A 22,068-nucleotide genomic window follows, 5' to 3' on the forward strand; every position below is an offset into this window, starting at 1 on the left:
TTAATACTGCTTATTATGTCAAGACTGGATTCCCCAAATTCTTTTTAACTTCTGTTGTAGTTAAGTCTGTTTTAAAATTGCTTTGATGAGGGTTTCCCTGAAATATTTCAGATTTCTGTCATCTTCTAATTTCCTACTGTGGACTGAATATTTTCTGAACCAAACCAGAAGTCAATTGCTCTCAGCCCAAATTTCCACTCAAAAAGCCTGGATTCTTAAAGCACAACTTACGAAAAAAAACCCTACCCAAACCAAAACAATAAAAGGTTGAACTGCACTCCTTACTTTCCCTTCTGTGTTGGAAATTATACCTCTGTTTGTATGTGTGTGTGTGACAGAGACAGAGTGTTTTGCTAGTTTAGAAAAACAATATATTCCTCCTATAGAAAATGTTAGCTGTATGCCTCATTAATGTGACACGCAATGCAGTGTTGATAGCATTTGTCTTTTCATTGCAACCTAATAGTATATGAGGTCATAAATTCAAGGTTAAAAGTGATACAGAGTTGACCTTTAATAAAAATGCAGCAGTTCTAATAATAAACAAGTGAATAGCTTGAATTATATTAGAATCATTCTTTTGTAACTGAATAATCTACCCTCCCCTTATTATGAACAGCATTAGATGTGGTATTCAGGAAATGAAAAGCTAAAATCTATGGGAAAGGTAATGATCTCTGAAAATTTTCTCTAATGACTAATTTGTGGCTCAGTGGATTTCAAGAGATTATTGGTTTTTGAAATGGATTCTATCAACTAAGGAGATAATGGAAATCATTAGGCTGAATAAAGTAAAACAGTAGATTTGTTATGTGGAGCTCTATTACATGAGCCTCTATTTCCCCCACAATTTAGAAGTATTTTTTCTTAAACTGAACTACTGTGTCAACTTGTATTATGGGACAAATCCTGATAACACAGCACTCAATGGCAAAACTTTCATTAACCTCAGTCGAATGGGGATTTGACTCTGATTTTTATCAGAAGAAGTGCTGTGATCAGTGAAAATTTCAGGTGCTCAATATTGGTCACAATATGTTTCTGATTCAAGTTCCAGGTTTTTCACATTCAAGCAGAATAAAAGGATTTTAATCTTCATTATCAGCTCATGGACAATATCTTACAGGACCAGTGCTGAAGTTAAAATTCCACTAGTAATTCATCCTGGTGACATTTATAGGCCTTACTCACGATCAGACTTATTAAACCAGATGCTACAAATTACAGAAAGACAAACCCTATGCTTTGAAAAGCTTAATAATTCAAAGTGCAGTGTTCTCCTGGAGACAATCCAAAATGCTGGAAATATCTGTGATATAATATTATAAATGATTCTGTATCATTCTTAGCCTTTGTTTTTTACAATACCCTGCATATTATTTTTCTTTTTAGTACCATGATTTTAGTTTCCAACTTTAGAAGTAAACTGCTTTTACAAATTAATCTCTGCTGTGAAGCCACTGAGGTATATTCTTATAGCTATATTAACTACATTATTGTTTGGAGTTATTTTTCATTGCTTTTTTGTTTGCTTAAATTGTGGTTTCATTTCCTATTATGCTCCCTTGATACACAAAACAAGTCATACCTTACTAGACATTTGTTAGCAGCTTACAAGATTGTTATTTAAGTTAGGTTACGAAAAAGATTTTAATTATAACATTTCAGAGTTATCTATTGCTACAAAGGTTTAAATTCTTAGAATTTATTAACCTTTTTAAACCTTGTTCTTGGAGCAGTAGAAAAATTTCCAGGATTTTGGTTCTTTATAAAGTAGCATCATCAAGTACAGGAAATGCTAACAAAAATAACCCCAGAAACCCGCCAGCAGACTCATCTGCACAGTGGTGTGTGGAGAATCAAAAAGCAATGTTAATTTTCTACTGAGGTGGAGGGAGACCTGCTGATGTCTAAGTAGCAGTGTTGGTAATGTACAGTGTCCTTAACTGGGGGAAGACACTGCCAGGGTAACTCCTTTTTCTCTGATCTTCATTTGTCTCTGTTTCTGTAGAGGTTGTAGCTGTCTTTTATATCTTCTTGTTATCGGCTTTTATTTTTTTCTAAATATGAAATGATATACATATATGTAGAAAATATACAGAGTTGTTCCTTTTTCCTTTTTTCCTTTTTAAGCCCTAAGAACAATTCTATCCAACTCTCAAGGCTGCATTTCTTTAGTGATCAGTAACTGACTATGTACAGTTCATAGAATCATAGAATATCTCAAGTTGGAAAGGACCCGTAAGGATCATCACGTCCAACTCCCTGCTCCTCGCAGGACTACCTAAAACTAAACCAAATGACTAAGAGTGTCATCCAGATGCTCCTTGAACTCTGACAGGCTTGGTGTTGTGACCATTTCCCTGGGGAGCCTGTTCCAGTGACCGACCATCCTCTGAATGAAGAATGTTTTCCTAATGTCCAATCTGAACTTCCCCTGACTCAGCTTCATTCCATTTCCTCGTGTCCTATTACTGGTCACCAGAGAGAGGAGATCAGCATTTCCCCCTCTGCTGCCCCCCTTGAAGAAGCTGTAGACTGCAATGAGGTTGCCCTTCAGGCTTCTCTTCTCCAAGCTGAACAAACCAGGTGACCTCTAAGTCTTGCCCTCAAGGCCTTTCACCATCTTGGTCGTCCTCCTCTGGGCACACTCTAATAGTTCGATGTCCTTCTTATATTGAGGCGCCCGAAACTACACACAGTACTCGAGGTGGCTATATCCTCATGGATGCCTGTTATCACCCTGTGCTTGTATGCTTAGGAGCTCTGATAAAACAGAATAAAGAAACAATGATGTCCAATATGTTCTTAACCATAGTGGCCTTTTGAAGAGGTTCTTCAAGACAACTATGATGGGTTTTTGTCTTAGAGAGAGTTAAATGGAATAGAACCATTCAATGGCTAATTGGAATTTGAATAGATCCTAGAAGTAACATAAAAATAGATCATACAGGACTTGGGATTATGCCTTACCTCTCTTGTACTTGAAATTGTAGAGTTATCCTTTTTGTGCATACACACACACACACGCACACAAAATCATTGAAGACTTGAAGTCCGGGCAGGAGTTTTGGCCTTCTGGAAGCAATGGAACCATGACACAATTATATAATTTCTCATCATTCCGGTCAACATTCAAAAGGAGCAGTGCTAAAGAAAAAAACCCAACTACTTGGAACCATGCTTTGTTTATGTAAAGAAAGTGCTAAAAAACTTAATAAACCCAACACACTTTTTTCGTAACCTAGATGCCTTGCTCACTCCTAAAAATGCATTAAACTTCCAGTTTTGCTTCAAAGCTCCTTTGATGACTTTTGGACTTCCTGCATCACAATGGAACCTATGTGAGAAAAGCTTATTTGTTCCTAATAACATCTTTACATGGATGGCTTCTTTGGATTTCTAACATCAAAAAGTAGCACACTGTTTATTTTCCTTACACCAAAAGATAAGTACAGTGTTGGCATAACAAGAAACAGTATATAAGAGGTAAGTTTGTTCAGAAAATTTTGGAAGTAATGGCTTGATATAATTAGTAAAGCTGATGTAATTTACCAGCCAAATGGACTTTTTTCCCCTGTGTCTTACTGAAGCCAATGATTATTAGATGATCTTTGTCTAATATTGAGAATGTCATTAGAAACAAAAGATTTTGTTAGCACTGGAAAATCACCTGCCATGTGGGTAAACTTAATATACTATAAAATTATGGTCTGAATACAAATTTAACATGCTTGAAAATGGAAAAATGGCCTCATGGAACAGAGTGTCTATGTGCCTTAAATGCAGGTGACTGTTAAAATACTGTGTAAACTTGTATTTAGGAGATTTAAGATTATCATTCACCTTGGACAAACAGAGAACAATCTTTTTTCATTGCTTAGAGATAAGAGGTTAGGAAAATGCAGATAAGTGGACGATCAACTGACATTCACATTTTTAAGGAAAGTGAAATAAACTGCATGCCACAGGAGAAAGTTAATGCCAGTTAACTAACATTAAATAATATTTCCCCTCTGAATTGAAAAAATGCATCCTGAAAAAAAAAATATTCAGGAGAGATAAATATTTATGAATATTTCCATCCTGGCTAATTATAGCTTACCTTTCAAAACTAAACATGGGATTTAGTTTTATATTGTTAGTCTTCGTATTATGGTTAATTAATCAGGCCTAAGCCAGCCACTGGACAAAGGGACCCAATAGGATTAAATTTTACAGCTCTTTTTGGCAAAAAAAAAAACATTTCCTTTTCAGGTTCTATCTACAATTTATCAGGATTTTTTAGCAAGCAAATTTTTTTTGGTGAAGATTAGACAATCAGAAAATTGGATTTTGATTCATATTGCATCTCATAGTGTAAAAATTCTTACGTAGTTACAGAATTGCTTTGTAATAGGTCAGATCTATACTTCCCACAGGCAGCATTTTTCCTTAAAAAAGGCTGTTTTGAATGATACTATAGCAGATACCAAAACCGGAGATACTATGGCATCTTCCAAAATTGACAAATCTATGTGGACAAACTTGAAAAAGGATGAGTTGACAGTCAATGATAGTCAGCAAGTTAAAATGCCCCCAAAAACTGTTCTACAAATCTACTACGGTTGCATTTTTCAAAAGCTGAGTAAGATAAATTAGGCAGTGTTATAAACTCTGCTTCTCATTACTATTATTTGCAGCATGAGCTACATTTCTACAGTAGTAGCTCCATGTTCTCACATAATTAGTTCTTAAAAATAGTTCTTAACAAAGGCATTTCCCTGATATAGCATTATATGGTTTGCAAATTCTTCACTGCTTACAAGCCAGCAGGAAGAAGTGGAGTACAACCCTGAAGATCTTCCTGGTTTCATTCATTCTTCCATGCAAGCCAGAAGGGGAAGAAATGCCATGGAAGGATAAAAAGTGTTATGTACAGCTTCTAGAAATAATACTTGTTAACTTGTTTTGCAAAGGGACGAGTGATGGCAGTTTATGAGAATATTTGTATGTAAACAGCAAGAAACCTAACAAAAGATGGTATGTTGAAAGATGACAGAGTTAAAGGAATGATATTGATTGTGATTTCTATAGTGTTTAGACCACTATAAAACAGATCTTGATGGGGATCTTTAGGTACTTAGACAGAAACTGAAACCTATACTAAGGCATTAATAATTAACCTATTTTTTTCTATCCTTTTACAAAAACATGAAGAAATATATAGATATTTTGCTTACAGAGTCAGACCAAAAACTCTCCTTGAAATACTAGAACACATTTCAAACTCAATTAAACACAGAAAGCAATTCCTTCTGGCAGTTATTGAAGCTAAATGCAGAAACCATAAAATATTACAGATTTTCATTTAAAGATCCATATTATAATTAATTTGTGTTCTGATTTTTTTTGGCTTACTTTGGGAAAGAAAACCTTTATGAAGATCTTGCCTTTTTGAAGATCTTGCCTTTTTAAAGATCTTGTGAATTACTATATTGTGTTATCATATGTCATTTTGAAAACTTGACATACACGATTTTACTCTGGAAGTCAAAAAGCCAAACAATTCCAGGTGACTCGATCCATCAGCCTCATGTTAAATCACAAATAGTGAATGAGGTGTAGCTAGTATCAACCTGAAAGAACAGTACTCCGATAATTACTTATGGACTAAAATGTTTTTGTACAACAATTTTACACAAGAAGTGATGCTAATAAACCCATTTGTTTAAGTCAAAATCCAATATAATTTACAGTATACAGGTTTAAAGATTTTATTTTCCATTTTCAATTATGTGTACTCTGTAGATGAAGATTTGGCTGTAGCTTACACAGGGTAACCTGTTTTTCACCTGTCTATCCTGAGCATCTTTACCATAATGCTGATAGCAGGTACTGAACAGCCTTAAATCAAGTATTAAATGGTATTATCCTAATTCTGAGATAGTAATCGTGGGCTTCTTCTGTATTAGCTAGAGAGAAATAAGTACCTTCTGAAGGTGTTTCATCACAGATGTTTATTTTGCAGTGAGATAAATTGAAGATGCCTGTTTATTTCTGATGTCTGTAAAAGGACAAAGTAGAGTTTCACTTGATAAACGCAGGCTTAGGTTTCTGACTTAGATACCTAAATTAGGAAAACTCAATCTCATCCAACATTTTTGGTAGAAAGAAGAGAGAGAAGTAAGGGGAGGAGGAAAATGAAGGACATATTCAGCTCTCACTGTGACTGTGGTTATACTGTTAGAATGATTAATGCTACTTTGAATATGACTGTGGAAGTCATAATCACAACTCCTTACTATAATGTTGCTAGACACTAATTTATGTAATTAATGGTGAAGTGGGAGAAATAAGTTAGAGAAGTTTTGGAATATAGTTTTGTTGATGCATATTAAATTGTTCTAGATTTTTCACTCTGAAGTTATACTTCATAGTTCATCTTACAAAGGAGAGGAAGTAAAAAGGTGACATAAAATATCAGGGACAAAGACAGTATTTGAAAGAAGTGGTTATACAACATACAAAGAGAATCACTCTGTGTTATTTTCTTCAAATGTGAGCAAGATGGATTCATAACCAGACTACAAATAGCTATAAGACTAAAAAAGCTCTCAAATTCAAGAGAGATCTTGTAAACACTTTGCCATATTCCTGAAAACGAAAGCTTAAGTAGTGCAAATGTGTTAGATTTTTCTCCCATTGATGTAGGTATATTCAATGAACATATTGAATAAAATTGCAAACATATTGAATAAAATTGCAAACATATGTAAATCAATGTAGCTCAACTGTACTTCTATAGAAACACGCTGAGCTATTGTTGGTGAAATTCTGTCCCATTATCCAAGTCTTTTGTAAGGGTATGAGGAAGGAGAGTGTCTGTTCCTCCTTTAAGGGTATCTGGTCAAGGACCTTTTTCACTGCAACAAGGGGTAATAAGAAAAGGAGGAAGCCATAAACAAGAGTACACAGGGACACAAATCTGACTGACAAATGATAAGGGAGGCAGTGAGAGACCTTACAAAGCAAACATGGAGACAATGTCAAGACACAAACCTTGCCACTTACACTAATTGGTGGGCTATCCAGAAACCACAGGCACCACTTCCAGGAAGATCAACCTGGACTCTGCAACTGATAAGACTGTAAACTAGAGGGACCGCAGACGAGGAGGGGGCAGGAATTGATAGAGCTGTACAGACCCATGGGGGGATGTGCAGGGGAAGGGGGAGCAGAGAGGAAAAAAGGGCGAGGGTAGACAGAAAGTGGTATAAAAAAGGGCTGGTCACATGTAGAACGGGGTTGGTCAACACGCCTGTCTGGCTGAACTCTGTGCCTGATCACCCCAATCTGTCCTGTCTTCTTATATCTTCTTGTTAAATCTTCTCTTACTGTCTTGGGGGATCCGCAAATGTGTGTGTGCTTGTGAACCCGGAGAGTGTGGTGTGTGTGCTGCACTGGTGACCTTCTGCCTCTGCCAGCCCAAGAGGAGGAGGGGACGTGGCTGTCTGTGCCTGTGTCTGGTGTGAGTCCTGAATCTGGGTGCTGCTGGGGGCAGTGCCTTGTCTGTGGCCGTCTGTGTGACCGGCCGTGTCTGTGTCCTCTCTGTGTGTGTGACTCTGGGATATGTGCCAGTGGCCGGGCAGGAGAGGTCCTGGACCAGAGTGGCTGGAGAAGGGGGCCAGGCTTCTTACATCACTTAATCTCTTTGATTAGAAAGCAATCTAGTAGTCTCTCTTACTGACCCTGAGCCAATATTGTGAGAATAGAATATCATGTAAACATAATCTCTGGAAGACCTGAAATGACAGCTATGTTAATAACAAAATGACAGCAGTTTGGGGGCACTGCATGTTACAGAATGGTTAATGAATTATTATATCTATAGAGTACTACTGAACTAACTTGGATTATGTTATTATTAAAACTTTCTTATTTCCTGTACCTAATACTTTGTGTGCTGATCTGAAAAACACAGTATTCTGTTCTTTACTCCTCATTTTTTGTGTTCAGGCACCTTCAATTTAATCAAAACAAAAAAATAAAAAAGGAAGAACTTCTGGGAATCAGAATTACTAGAGGAAGCCTGATTTCTATAAATTCTTTTTGGGCCAATCAGAAAGACTCAGATGGATATTTTGCAACTTTTTCTCACATTGGACCAGACACAGATATGCTAAAATACTTTTAAAAACAAAGCTCCAGCCTGCCAGGAGTGTTATAATGTCCAAAATAAAGGAGGGGATCATTTATCAGGGTGCATTATTCTTTGCAAAGCCAGTAATGATTTTAGAAATGGCTGGTCCCTTTTCATAAAATGTTGTGATGATGTGGGAACAGCTCCTGAAACTTTAAGACCTGTAAAAGAATTGCCAGGAGGCACTAATCCAAAGGAGTAACAATATATCATAGCCATTAGCATTTATTATTTAATAATGTATGAGTTTTATGGCTACAGTATGTGCTTGTAGGTGATATACACAAGTCTAAAAAGATTAAGAGATGACAATCTAATGGTAAAATAAAAAGAGGAAGCAGAGAATATACAAAAGACTTTATTCATTATGAATGTGAACAAATGAAAAAAAAAATCTTCTACAAGCAGAGGAAAACTCTGGAATTTATGCTTGTAATGTCCAGGCTTGTTTACTGATTTAAGTAATAATCAAGTTTTATGTGTAAAACTAATAAAGATAAACCTAAAAAAAAAAACCAAAAACCAACACCAAAAAACCCTCCATCGTATTACATCTTATATATCTGTTTGTAGTTAACAGAATAAATGCATACAAATGAGAGAAGACCGAGATTCTTGTAAATATGGCAATTGTTGGAATTTTTTGTGAAGCTAAATGATTTTATCACAGTATTAATTGTACATGCTGTTACAGGAATATTATAATGCAAACTTTAAAGAAGCAACATTTTTAATTAATCTGTTTTCCACAGATCTGTTTCCATTATTTTGGTGAGAAATCATTTCATTGAGTAAAATAAAGCATATTTAATTTTAATGATATCTGAAACAAATACTTTTTTAAAAGGTCTTTGTAACAAATATATCATTATGCAAAGTTCTGCAAGATCCTTACATTTGTGTGTGACTGAACATGAAAACCAAATATGGTGTCTTTCCATACTTTCGAAATGAGGCATAATAAATGCCTAGTAATGATTATGATGAATATTCCATTCCATATAATAAGTGTGGGTGGTTTTTTTCAATCAACATTATTGCCAATGGTTTTTACATATTTAAAATCATAAAAAAATATCAATAGCAATGCATGTTTGCAATTTTTCAGTGGGAAATACTGCATAGAAATGGAATAAAAGCAATCTGTAAGATTTTTCTTCTATGTATTTTCCTCTTTATAGACTTTTCTCTGACAATCATCACCATAGTAGCTTAACACCTCACAGTCATTAATATATTTATTCCCATAAAAAATGTCACAAGAAAATTTTTTGGCTCTATTTTTGTTAGTAAGTCTAAATCACATGCAGCCTGTATCTACTTTTGGAAGGAGTAGGAACTTTACAGTTCCCAGTTTAGATCTATGAATAGGTCATATCACAAATCCATGTCAGAATGAGACTCTCCTTGCTCATCTGTATGGAAATAGATGATTTTAGCTGTAGCTAAAGAGACTCAAAAGACTATATGCAAAATTTGTAATATTATTGTGAGGAGAACTTGCATCTTAGATAACCTCTGAACTGTTGTCTAGAACAATGTCAAGACATGAGCTCAAATACTGATCAATTATTGTTCGTACTATTACTTACCACTACGGCTTGGCACCTAGAAAATCCCCAGTTCTGGGAGTTCTTTTACTCAGTAGCGTAGGCATAAACCTGGAAGACTAGAGTCTACAGTGTCTCATGCTTGTCGGTTCTCATAGCATTGGTGGGTTGAGAAGATAATGGGAGGTATCCAGACAGTCCTCACAACGTTTAACAAAGCAATACTTAGACACCTAGTCAGAAGGAAATTTACAAGCCCAAATAAAATTCTTATCAGTAGTTTCACCTCACTCTTTTCAGGAACATAATTTATATGTCTTAAAGACAGAAAGTAGGGTGAGAGAATCAGACAGCTGATAGGAATGCACACACAGATGTGTTCAAGCACATTCAGGTTTTAGGACAAGTTTATGGTTAAACATCCAAGCCATTTTTGCCTCATGTTAATCACTTTATAGTATAACCACACATCTTTTCATATATACCATAGCTGGGTATCTAAAGATGTTTTATAATTTAAGAAAAGACCAAAAATTTTTCTTAAAAGGAAGCCAAACATCTAATTGAAGCATTTACATGTCTTCAGTGACTTTGCAAAAAGCCTAGGAACCTTCATAGGGCAATTAAATTATATTGAATATTATGGTGGGAGCTGTTAAGACTTAGCTTAGGAAATGCTACAGAATAATTATGCTATTTTCTTTATGTAAGTAGGTGCTTATATTAAGAGTTATGTCTTGCTAGATTTCCTATATAGTCAGTGGAGAAAAATAGTTCCTTCAGAAAGTGATGTAGAGAATATAAGTTACTGCTCTGCATCATCCTCTGTTTAAGCTTTTATTTTCTCATTGATATATATATAGTGTGGAGAAACTAGCTGCTTCTCAGGACCTTGAGGGCACCAACAGGCCTTGATGGCCCTGTCATAAAGGGGACCCAACACCCTGTTTCAACTCAGCCCAGAGCCGCCAGTCATAGCCCCAGTGCTGCTGTGGAAGTGCCTTTTCCCAGTTCATTCCTGAATTGTTTGGATTTCCTGAGCTGATCTAAGATTTGAGCTGTGACCTTGCTTTCACCCGCTGATCACTGGGCCACTGATGGGAGCCACTGCTATCACAGTGCTGTTCTGTTTGCTCAGCCCAGGTGCTGTGGGACTGTGGCCTGGTGCCGAGGGCATAGTTTACCTACCCTGTGGCTGCCCCCAGGTCCTGGCTTGCCTTCCCTTGCAGAGCAGCCCTGCTTTTGCTGCTGCCTGACATTCCTAATGTAAGCACCCAACTTCAGATGCTTATATAAATTGTTCCACTCAGTTTCATAAACATAAGATCTAATGTCATCTGAGACTGCGGTGTACCAAGACGTCCAAAATAACAGATATCATGCAATGAGAAATGCACCATTTTGAGGTATGACAAGAGTGATGGAAATTAAGTTGTGAGATATAAGGATAAAGTTCAAGTTTGTCTTGTAATTACAGTGCAGCTGTTTATGAGGGCTGTGCCAGTGTGCACAGCCAATGCACTTAGTCTTTCACTCCCTGGGTGGTCCAGAAACTCCTCGTCTAGTCTCTTTATAGATGAGACAATGGTCTGACATGAAATAAGCTATCACCTGAACACTTGCCACCTTCACATTTAGATATTTCACAGACACTCTCCAAGTGGAAACTTTGGACAGCCCCAGAGATTTCCTCAGTTCTTGCTGTGCCTAGACTGATTGAAAGGCATCACATTTTTGTTTCATTGTTTTGACTAATATCTTGTGTAGAGAATGAGGCCATCCTAGAGACTAGCCTATGTGGTTCCTGCTGCAGGACTTAAACTGTATATAACTAAGATCCTTGTAAATAGTCAGCAGGTGCAGGAATGGTCATATAGGACAGTTTTCTTCTATACATAGTCAAGTTAGTTAGGGGAGGCTTTGTACATAGTTTAAGACACTGGAAAAAAAAAGGATCTGATGTTCACTGGAGTGATCACGTAGGTCTATTTGGCAGCTTACAGGAATTCGCTAGAACATTTTAGGGAAGTCTCACTTGGTCCAGATGAAGACACCATCGCAATCAAACTCCTGTCACCATTCAGACAGCGATTGATCATCTTGTCCAAACAGAGTTGTGATAGGCAAATCAGCTTTTTTTAAATTTTATTTTATTAAACAAACTGTGTCTTCATCAATATCTCTGCAACAGAAGTGATAGCTGGAGGCTAGCCATTGTACTCACAGGCATCTCAAGAGGCACTATATAGCTAGATAGCTAAGTTTAGGCAATTGAGTTGTATGAAGTTGTGACTCTGGCCAGGGTCTTTAATGTACACTGATTGACTTCATCAACTTGGGACTTAATATACAAAGACCTTTTCTGAAGATATCACTGAGGAGGTAGCAGCATCAGCAGCTTTTATATAACTACGTGTTGGATAAGATGCTTTCCCAGGGTACAAGAGATCTAGGAATGCAGAACTATAACATCAAGTGGAGTTCAAATCCAAAGCTTTTTTATTTTTATGTATGTATGTATGTATTTATTTATTTATTTTTAAGTGGATGCCAAACCTGGCTGTCATGGAGTTGTTTTACAACATTCTTAAGGAAGACAGGCCATCATGCTTATCTCGAATTCCTTGAGCCCCGTGTTGACTGCCAAAAAGGACTGTGATGGGTTGACCCTGGCTGGATGCCAGGTGCCCACCAAAGCAGCTCTATCACTCCTTTCCTCAGCTGGAAAGGGGAGAGAAAATATAACGAAAGGCTCGTGGGTCGAGATAAGGACAGGGAGATCACTCAGCAATTATGGTCACAGGCAAAACAGACTTGACTTGGGGAAATTAGTTTAATTTTATTATCAGTCAAAATCAGAGTAGGATAATGAGAAATAAAAACTAAATCTTAAAAACAGCTTCCCCCCACTCCGCCCTTCTTCCTGGGCTCAACTCTACTCCTGAATTCTCTACCTCCTCCCCTCCAGCAGCACAGGAGGACAGGGAATGGGGGTTGCGGTCAGTTCATCACATGTGTCTCTGCTGCTCCTTCCTCCTCAGGGGGAGGACTCCTCACCTCTTCCCCTGCTCCAGCATGGGGTCACTCTGATGGAGACAGTCCTCCATGAACTTCTCCAACGTGAGTCCTTCCCATGGGCTACAGTTCTTCACGAACTGCTCCAGCATGGGTCCCTTCCACAGGGTGCAGTCCTTCAGGAACAGACTGCTCCAGCGTGGGTCCCCCACGGGGTCACAAGTCCTGCCAGCAAACCTGCTCCAGCATGGGCTCCTCTCTCTCCACGGGTCCACAGGTCCTGCCAAGAGCCTGCTCCAGCACAGGCTTGCCACAGGAGCGCAGCCTCCTTCAGGCACATCCCCCTGCTCTGGTGTGGGGTCCTCCACGGGCTGCAGGTGGATATCTGCTCCACCATGGACCTCCATGGGCTGCAGGGGGACAGCCTGCCGTCTCACCATGGTCTTCCCCACAGGCTGCAGGGGAATCTCTGCTCTGGCGCCTGGAGCACCTCTCCCCCTCCTTCTTCACTGCCCTTGGTGTCTGCAGAGTTGGTTCTCTCACATCTTCTCACTCCTCTCTCCAGCTGCAATTTCTGTTGTGCAGTTTTTTCCCCCCTTAACTATGTTATCCCGGAGGCACTACCACTGTCGATGATGGGCTCAGCCTTGGCCAGTGGCGGGTCCATCTTGGAGCCAGCTGGCATTGGCTCTATCTGACATAGGGGAAGCTTCTGGCATCTTCTCACAGAAGCCACCCCTGTAGCCCCGCCCCTACCAAAACCTTGCCATGCAAACCCGATACAAAAGCTTGCCAGATGGAGAAAGGAAAAAGTGAGGAGAACCTAACTCTCCATTGAAGACATAAGCGTCTCTGGGATGCTCAGTGTCCTCAGCTTATTAGAAGATTTGCGTATCTTATTTAGTGTCATTTTAGTGCACAAATAGTCTGTTTACTGTCTCAGGGGAACAGGTATATGTATAGAACAAACTGTTGTTGAGCTGTATCCTATCTTCCACTCCAATACTGAGTGAGATAAAGGCCTAGTGTGGCTGTGTCTCTGTTATTAAATTAAATAGTGTCAGAGAGTATTCTCAGGTCCTGGAACTTAATTGACTAGGACAATTAATATTTTTGCTGATGATTCCCAGGCATGGTATAGGAGTTAGTAGTGGACAGGGTTCATTCTCTGTATGCAGGATGCATATTACTTATGTGTCTATTTACTGAAATATCAGAAATCTGTTTTTTGAGGGGAGTAAATGAAAGGCATTTCTTCAACAGAAAACCTGAAGAATGTTCACAATACATATATATCATATACACAAAATCTAAATTGACTTTACAATTGCAATTACAATTTCTCTATAATGTATTCTTTACAATGATTTTGCCTTTCATTTACCAATTTAGAGTACTTTTTGTTTCTGAAGTATCTGTTTCACTTATTGCGTATTCTGTACTACAAAAAGCATTGCTTCTAAACAAATAGTATCTTTTAGTTAACTTTTTGGATCTCTTGAAAAAGAAGCTCTTTTAAAATAGCATAACATTTGAAATGAAAATATTTGTTGCCTACACTTCAAATTCTTGGTATCACATGAAGACTACAATAGAACTAAATGAAATTTGAACACATTATTTAAACAAATATCCCTTGCTATGAGAATTATCAAATTTGACTTTGCTCAATAGGGGTAATGACGTAGCAGAAGTAAATATCACAGAAGAACAGGGGGTTTGACAAAAAACATTCAGTTATTTCAATATAATAAAATTCTGCTTATCACAAATCATGGAACGATTGCAGTATGTTTAGACGCAGTTTCATTTTTAAGAGAGCTAACTGAAGGAATAATGCTGAGAAAGAAATAAGAATTGTAGACTTATTGTACCAAAAATGGGCAAAGGCCAATAGTGATCCACTGAATAAAAAGGTTGTATGCAAACCACAATTTAACTCATTACTTTTATCTTCATCATTAATTTATCTTATTTTGAGTTATCTTAAATTTTATTTCTATTTTCTCTTTTGATCTTTTTCTACAGTCTAACCTCTAACCATTCCCCAGCAGTCCAGCTATGTAATGGCAGTGAACTGGAGGCATGAGAAATGACAGTCCTTAGTGATCACGGTTTATGACAGTAAAAAATAACTGTCACTATTGCACAGTTTGTCTTTTTCTAGCAGTGTGGGCTAGTTCCCAGGAGGGTACCTATAGGGATGATAAATATTAGTCCCTAGCATACTGTCCATTTTCTAATTTTTATGTTTACATTTGCTCTTGTTAAATTTTACTTTTACTTGTATGTGGCCATGGGGTTTTTTTGTATTTCCTGACTAGATAATGTATTTTATGGATCTGTGATGTTTCTAAACTCCACCACAGAACTAACTGTATGTAACATAAAGAATTTAATCCACTAATACTATTATAAATACAGCTTCACTTATTTTGCATTAAATTAAAGGAAGGAAAATTGGGAATTTCATTTGAGTTCTTATTTTTTATAGCTTGATGGCTTAATTATAAAATGATTTTCTAACTGTACTCAAACATCAGAAAAAAAGCTTGTCAAGTTATTCAAATATGCACTGGAATAATTATTCACACAGAGTACAAAAACCAAAGCATAAAATCTATATATGCACAAGTTTATATATACCCTGTCCATGCTGTTGATAGATAGGGAGGATATATTTAGAAATATTTTTGTTTGTTTGTTTTTCTGTTGGTTTGTTTGTCAACTAAAATATTCCTGTTGGCAAGGAAAACATTAGTAAGTAAGCAGATGGTCATTTTGATTACTAAACAGTAAGAAGTGTTAAAGACACTAGAGCTTTATGTGATGGCACATAATTTCTCCTCATTGAACAAACAGTAGTAAACAATACGGTTAACTATATGGCATATTTATGAACTGTATAAGCTTGGGAATTAAGAAGCTTTTTAACTTCTGAGTAATTTTTTTTTTAATTCACTTAGTCACAGATTACTTTTAAGTGCTCAACAAGATATCATGATAAGAAAAAGATGTTCTGAGTTTTTAATTAGGTCTTAATGATTGCATGAAACACAGACTCAGCAGTTTGCAGTACAATAAAACTTATTAAAATTACAGTGTTTCTTCCTGCTTATGTACTTCTATGGGATAAGAGAGATTTAATGAGAACTATTGGATAGAAAAAGCTTTCAAAATGAATGCCAGAAACAAAAGTTAGATTGTTCCCAGATTTTGGTTAGAGGTGGTATGTAAAAGGGCAACTATTCACCTTCTTCTCTTTGTATAATGCAAAAAGATATACAAAATTCCTATGCCCATTTGAACAGAAGAAATTATTCTCCTGCATACATATGCATGAAGCACTACTTATCACAGCTTTTGAATTTACTGACAGACACATTGCACTTGCCTACTATAAACTTCTCAGCTTGCACATGGGCAAAGAGAGTACCTTTTGAATTACAGTCCCATCTTGTGTGTCCTAGAAGAGAATGCAGAAAGCAATGCTTTAAACAGCAGTCCGTCATTGTACTCTTTCACTATTTTAGCTGGAATACTTTAGCAAATGTCTGCTTCTGCAGTGTTGCTTCTTTAAATGCAATTTGATCATTGTACCTTATGGGACAAGACTTCTATTTCAGAAAATGTCTTTGAGTTTCCAATACTTTTTTTAGCTTGAAAAAAATACTTAGCTTTATGACTGAGAGAATGGCAACTAGTTAATGCAACAAAATCTGGATCTTCATCTGACAAACAGCAAGTTGATAGACATTACAGGGCATATAGGTTTGTTCTTCCTTGTGGAGTCTGACCTCTGAATTTTCTCTCCACTATCACTTTTATCAGAAGAAAAATAAAGAAAAGGAAACAATCAAACAGAAACAGTTTATCAGAACAGTAAATCAAAATTTACAGACTTTGAAACCAAGAATTAGCTGTGGTGTTGAGCTGGTATTTTAAATCAGATGAATCAGTTTTTCTTCTTGGAATAACAATAGGCTGGGGGGGGTGGGGAGGGCTGTGGTCTATTTTTTGTTCTGGTTTGGTTTTTTTTTTCCTGTTTATTTGTTTGTTTTTCCAAATAATAGTTTCAGTTACTTGGTAAACTTCATATGTTTACTCATGATTAAGATCACGGAAGTAGAACTGTATTCATGGAATTAAAGAAAGAAAAAATCTAAGAAAATATCTAACATTTTTGCATTCAAATATAATTCAGTTTTTACAAGTAGATTATTATGTTGAAAACAATTTAGAAACAAATGTCAGGTTTTGGCATAAAAATAAGAATATATGTGGCAACATTTTAAATGATGATGAATTGAGACCACAATTCTCAAAGAATTGTTTAATCACTTTTTAAGATTTTCAGTCAACAAGTACTGTCAAAGTTTCTTGCAAAATTTTATTAGTGAAATTTCACAACACAAACCATTAAGTGATAGTATCTTTTTTAAGTGATGTTGTCCATGATGTTAAAAACAGTCTTCATCATCCTTGTCTTCATCCTTGTCTCCACCAACTCACATTTTATCACATCTGCTGTATAGAGCTGTACATCTGAGTTGATCGTTCAGACAATCCTCTGAAACTCTTCTCTGAGCTTAGATGACTAAGTAATATTAATTTCCAAACCAGTTTGCTTTCACCTCCAGCTTAAAAGGAAAAATTGTATCTTTCCTAAGCTGCAGTGACCCAAGCATTGTAGATTCCAAGACAATTTTTATTTTTCCTTATTGCACCTGAAGCTAAATAAGAAAATGACCACTGGCTCCAGAAGGTTCTCTTGGTTTCTGCCTACTTTTTTATGGTTCTGGCTTGCATTTATGGCCTCCCATCAGACCTCCACCGATTTCTGACTGTAACTTTATTGGTGTTTGTGGTGGATTGACACTGGCTGGATGCCAGGTGCCCACCAAAGCTGCTCTATCACTCCCCCTCCTCAGCTGGACAGGGGAGAGAAAATAAAATGAAAGGCTCATGGGTCGAGATAAGGACAGAGAAATCACTCACCAATTACCGTCATGGGCAAAACAGACTCGACTTGGGGGAAAAAAGAATTTAATTTATTACTAGTCAAATCAGAGTAGGATAATGAGAAATAAAAACCAAATCTTAAAAACACCTTCCCCCCACTCCTCCTTTCTTCCTGGGCTCAACTTTACTCCTGAACTTTTGACCTTCCCCCTGCCGAGTGGCGCAAGGGGAAGGGAAATGGGAGTTGCCATCAGTTCATCACATGTTGTCTCTGCTGCTCCTTCCTCCTCAGGGGGAGGACTCCTCACGCTCTTCCCCTGCTCCAGCATGGGGTCGCTCCCATAGGAGACAGTCCTTCACGAACTTCTCCAACGTGAGTCCTTCCCACAGGCTACAGTTCTTCACGAACTGCTCCAGCATGGGTCCCTTCCACAGGGTGCAGTCCTTCAGGAACAGACTGCTCCAGCGTGGGTCCCCCACGGGGTCACAAGTCCTGCCAGCAAACCTGCTCCAGCATGGGCTCCTCTCTCTCCACGGGTCCACAGGTCCTGCCAAGAGCCTGCTCCAGCACAGGCTTGCCACGGGGGTGCAGCCTCCTTCAGGCATCCCCCTGCTCTGGTGTGGGGTCCTCCACGGGCTGTGGGTGGATATCTGCTCCACCATGGACCTCCGTGGGCTGCAGGGGGACAGCCTGCTGTCTCACCATGGTCTTCCCCACAGGCTGCAGGGGAATCTCTGCTCTGGTGCCTGGAGCACCTCTTCCCCCTCCTTCTTCACTGCCCTTGGTGTCTGCGGAGTTGTTCCTCTCACGTATTCTCACTCCTCTCTCTCTGGCTGCAACTGCTGCTCCCCTGTAACTTCTTTTCCCTTTCTTAACTATGTTATCCCAGAGGTGCTACCACTGTTGCTGATGGGCTCGGCCTTGGCCAGCGGCAGGTCCGTCTTGGAGCCGGCTGGCATTGACTTTATCGGACATAGGGGAAGCTTCTAGCAGCTTCTCACAGAAGCCACCCCTGTAGCCCCCCCGCTACCAAAACCTTGCCTCGCAAACCCAATACAGTGTTAATTTTCAGAGATGCTACTATGAAAAAGTTAAGCTACACAAATGAAATCTCATTTTTATGAAGATCTATTTTTTTTTGTAACAAGATGGTTGTTTAAGCCTGGGAAGAACGTGGGAGCAAAAGCCTTCTCTTCTCTTGAGAGAATTGGGTTATTGAACAATTGTCTTGGGGAGAGCTGGAAACTGAAGGTTCTGATCATTCAGTAAACTATACATGCAAAACTTTTCTCCAGACCCTTTCAATGTTCATTCAGCTTCATTTCCTGCAACTCCCACAATCCCATAAACTTCCATCTTTTTTCTCATCCTAAAAAAAAGAAATTTTATCCTGAAATCTGACCAATGAAGGCTGAAAGCCCTTGAATCATTGTGGTCACCTACAAGCTTTTTTGTAAAGTGCTGATCATGTATTGAAGGTACTTGGTATTGAATGAGAATATGAACACAATGATGGATGACAATATGAAATATCCTAAGAGAGCCAGCATCTATTCTGCTTACTCATTATTCAATGCTTAAATTGTAGTATTTTCTGAAATTTCATAAGCTCATGGGTAAATTTCTAGCCTTGGAATCAATAGCAAGAATTTGATACATCAGAATGACAAATGAAAATTATCTGCTTTGCAGTTACTGCAATGTCTATCATCTGCGGATGTGGTCAGCAATAAAACCATAGCAATCTGGTATTTTGCATGGTCCCTTTTTTAAAGACATTGCAGGGAGGTCTTCCAGTTTCTTGAAGGGACTTCTTAAGTGCACAGTTGTACTTCTGATGGTTCCCAAACTGGCTAATTCTTGTTCTGATTCAGGAAATGCTGAAACTTCTTTGCTTGTAGGAGGTTGGAGTTTTTTCCAGCCACTCTTGGATAGTCTTATAGCAACAGTATTCAAAAAAATTTCCTTCTCAATTGGAGGCTGGATTTTTTTCTTTCAAATGTAACTTCACTACTTTTTATTTTATCTTATTTTATTTCATTTTATTTTATTTTATTTTATTCTATTTTATTTCTTTAATGGGGATTACTGTAATGTGTTAGGACTAAAAGTTAGCTCACTCCAGAACTGAGTTATATATTGAACTCCACATCAGTTATGTGTATCAGTGACCATGTATGCTGTGAGTAACCTATGATATAAATCTCTTCATCCTACTTCTAATATTTAATTTTAAAATACAAATTCTCAAATGTTTTTGTTTCTTTCTGTATTAGACTCTACTTTTCTTTTTTTGATTAGCTGAGTTATACACAACTACATATATCTATATTTAGGTGAGAGGTAGTCAGTATTTCATGGCTAAATATCCAGCAAGTTGTACTACTTTTACTGTAATGTTATTAAAAAAAGTAAAATTAATTCTTAAAAGTAATCTAATTACAAATAGTTTTCATGGTAATGAAATTGTATATTCAGCATTTTAAATAAAAATAATAAATTCTGAAAATAAGTATCAAGGTTTAGATGTTCTATGTTCATTCAAAAACAGGCAAATTTTTTCTGGCCTATTTTTTTCAGTCATAATAAATGACTCATCCTAAGACTAAGTCTGAAAATTGAAACCTAATAAGTGAAAATTTAGGATATTTGAAAGAAAATGAAGAGACGTAATAAGAATGCATACAACCTTGATAATAACTGCTGTTAGTGCTCAAGCTTTACTGTAATGTGAGCTGATTACACTCTGTGAGGTACAGAAGTTGTGGATATGTCTTGGCTGCAGTCTAATTACCTAATCTACAGATGTTTAAGTTCAGTGAAACCACAAATATAGACTATTCTGTCATTTCTGTTATATTACTCTGCTTTTCATAATATGCTAAAAGGAAATAATAAACTATTTAATTGGCACATAAAATGGTGACATTAAGATTAAATGGCAAAACCACCAACTGACAATTAGTTGCTGTGCTAGTTATATGACGTCACTTCTTTTTGAAACTGATAATTATTATTACTAAAAATATAATTAGATGGGTTTATATATTTGGAAATGATTAAATTGTTTAATTAGCAAGGATTTTCTTCCACCAGTTTATTTTTTTTTCCTTGCTTAGCTTTTTCTAATGTAAAATGCATTAAGCTGTTATTATGTTACCAAAGCCCAGTAACAATCAAACTTGATCCCGACACATAAAATCGGAAGGCTGTTAATGACCTCAAAAAACCATGTAGTCCATCCTCTATCTCAAAAAGGGATTATCTGGCCTGAATCTTTATGCAAGGATTTTACCCAAAATGTTTGACAAGAATTTAAACAATAGTATTTATTCTTCCACAGAAAAAAAAAAAGAAAAAAAAAAAATGGTCTGTATTTCAAAGACCTTCCTTTATGAACTGGGTGGTCATAAGATTTTCTGTATACCTAGAATTTGGTTCCTCAATTTCAAGATATATGTTTGGTAAGACAGATTCTTACAAAACATTTCCAGATTACTTATGCACTTAAGGAACTGTTTCAAAATGTCCTGTTCCAAACTGTGGCTTCCTTAAAACAGAGATTATTCTGAAGACTAAAACTTCTGTATTCTAGGTTCTGTCGGAACTAAGTTTATAAATTTTGTTTAAACCAGTCTTGCCACAAGCTCTGAACTGAGGTTCAGAACAATATATGTTTAATATCAGCTGAGTTACACCTCTGTGGTGATTTCACATTGCAATTAGATAATCTAAAATCCTGAACTAAGGGCTTAGTCTTCCCCAAAACAGCAGCCTCCTATAGATGTAGTGCATTTATGCTGCCATAGTCTTATACATACCAATTACCCATATTGCCTATGGTGATGATTCTTAAACCTTTTATTTTTCATGTTCTTTTTTTTTTTTTTTTCTGCAACTCCTTTCTTGTTGGATGCATGCTGTCCCTGAGACTGATTCTCCACTCACCACTCTTAGTGGTGAGAGCTGGCTCCGTGGTTCCACAGTAGACTGCACTGGCAAAGGAGATGAGCAAGTAGAGACAGAGGGAAAGACCTATTCACAAAGCCATATTTGGGTGTAGAATGGTGTATGCCTGCTAAGTGGTGGCTAGAGCATCCCCACACAGGAGTTTGAAGTGGAGCTATGATGTCTTCTCCAACCTTTGTCAGCACTGTTCCACCCCCGGCATAGTCTATACTACACTTACCATCCTTTCACTCTGTGAGACACATAAATAGCCTTGTCCTGGCCACAGATCCATGTTTGTGCATGTTATGACAGGCCATCCTCATGGCAGATGCAAGTGTGGAACTTAGCAGAGTTCAAAACTGGAAAGCCTGGAGACTCAAGGAGGACTCAACAGGAAAGCCTAGAGA

Source organism: Gymnogyps californianus, chromosome 1 (assembly GCF_018139145.2).
Source record: "Gymnogyps californianus isolate 813 chromosome 1, ASM1813914v2, whole genome shotgun sequence".
Classification (NCBI taxonomy): Eukaryota; Metazoa; Chordata; class Aves; order Accipitriformes; family Cathartidae; genus Gymnogyps; species Gymnogyps californianus.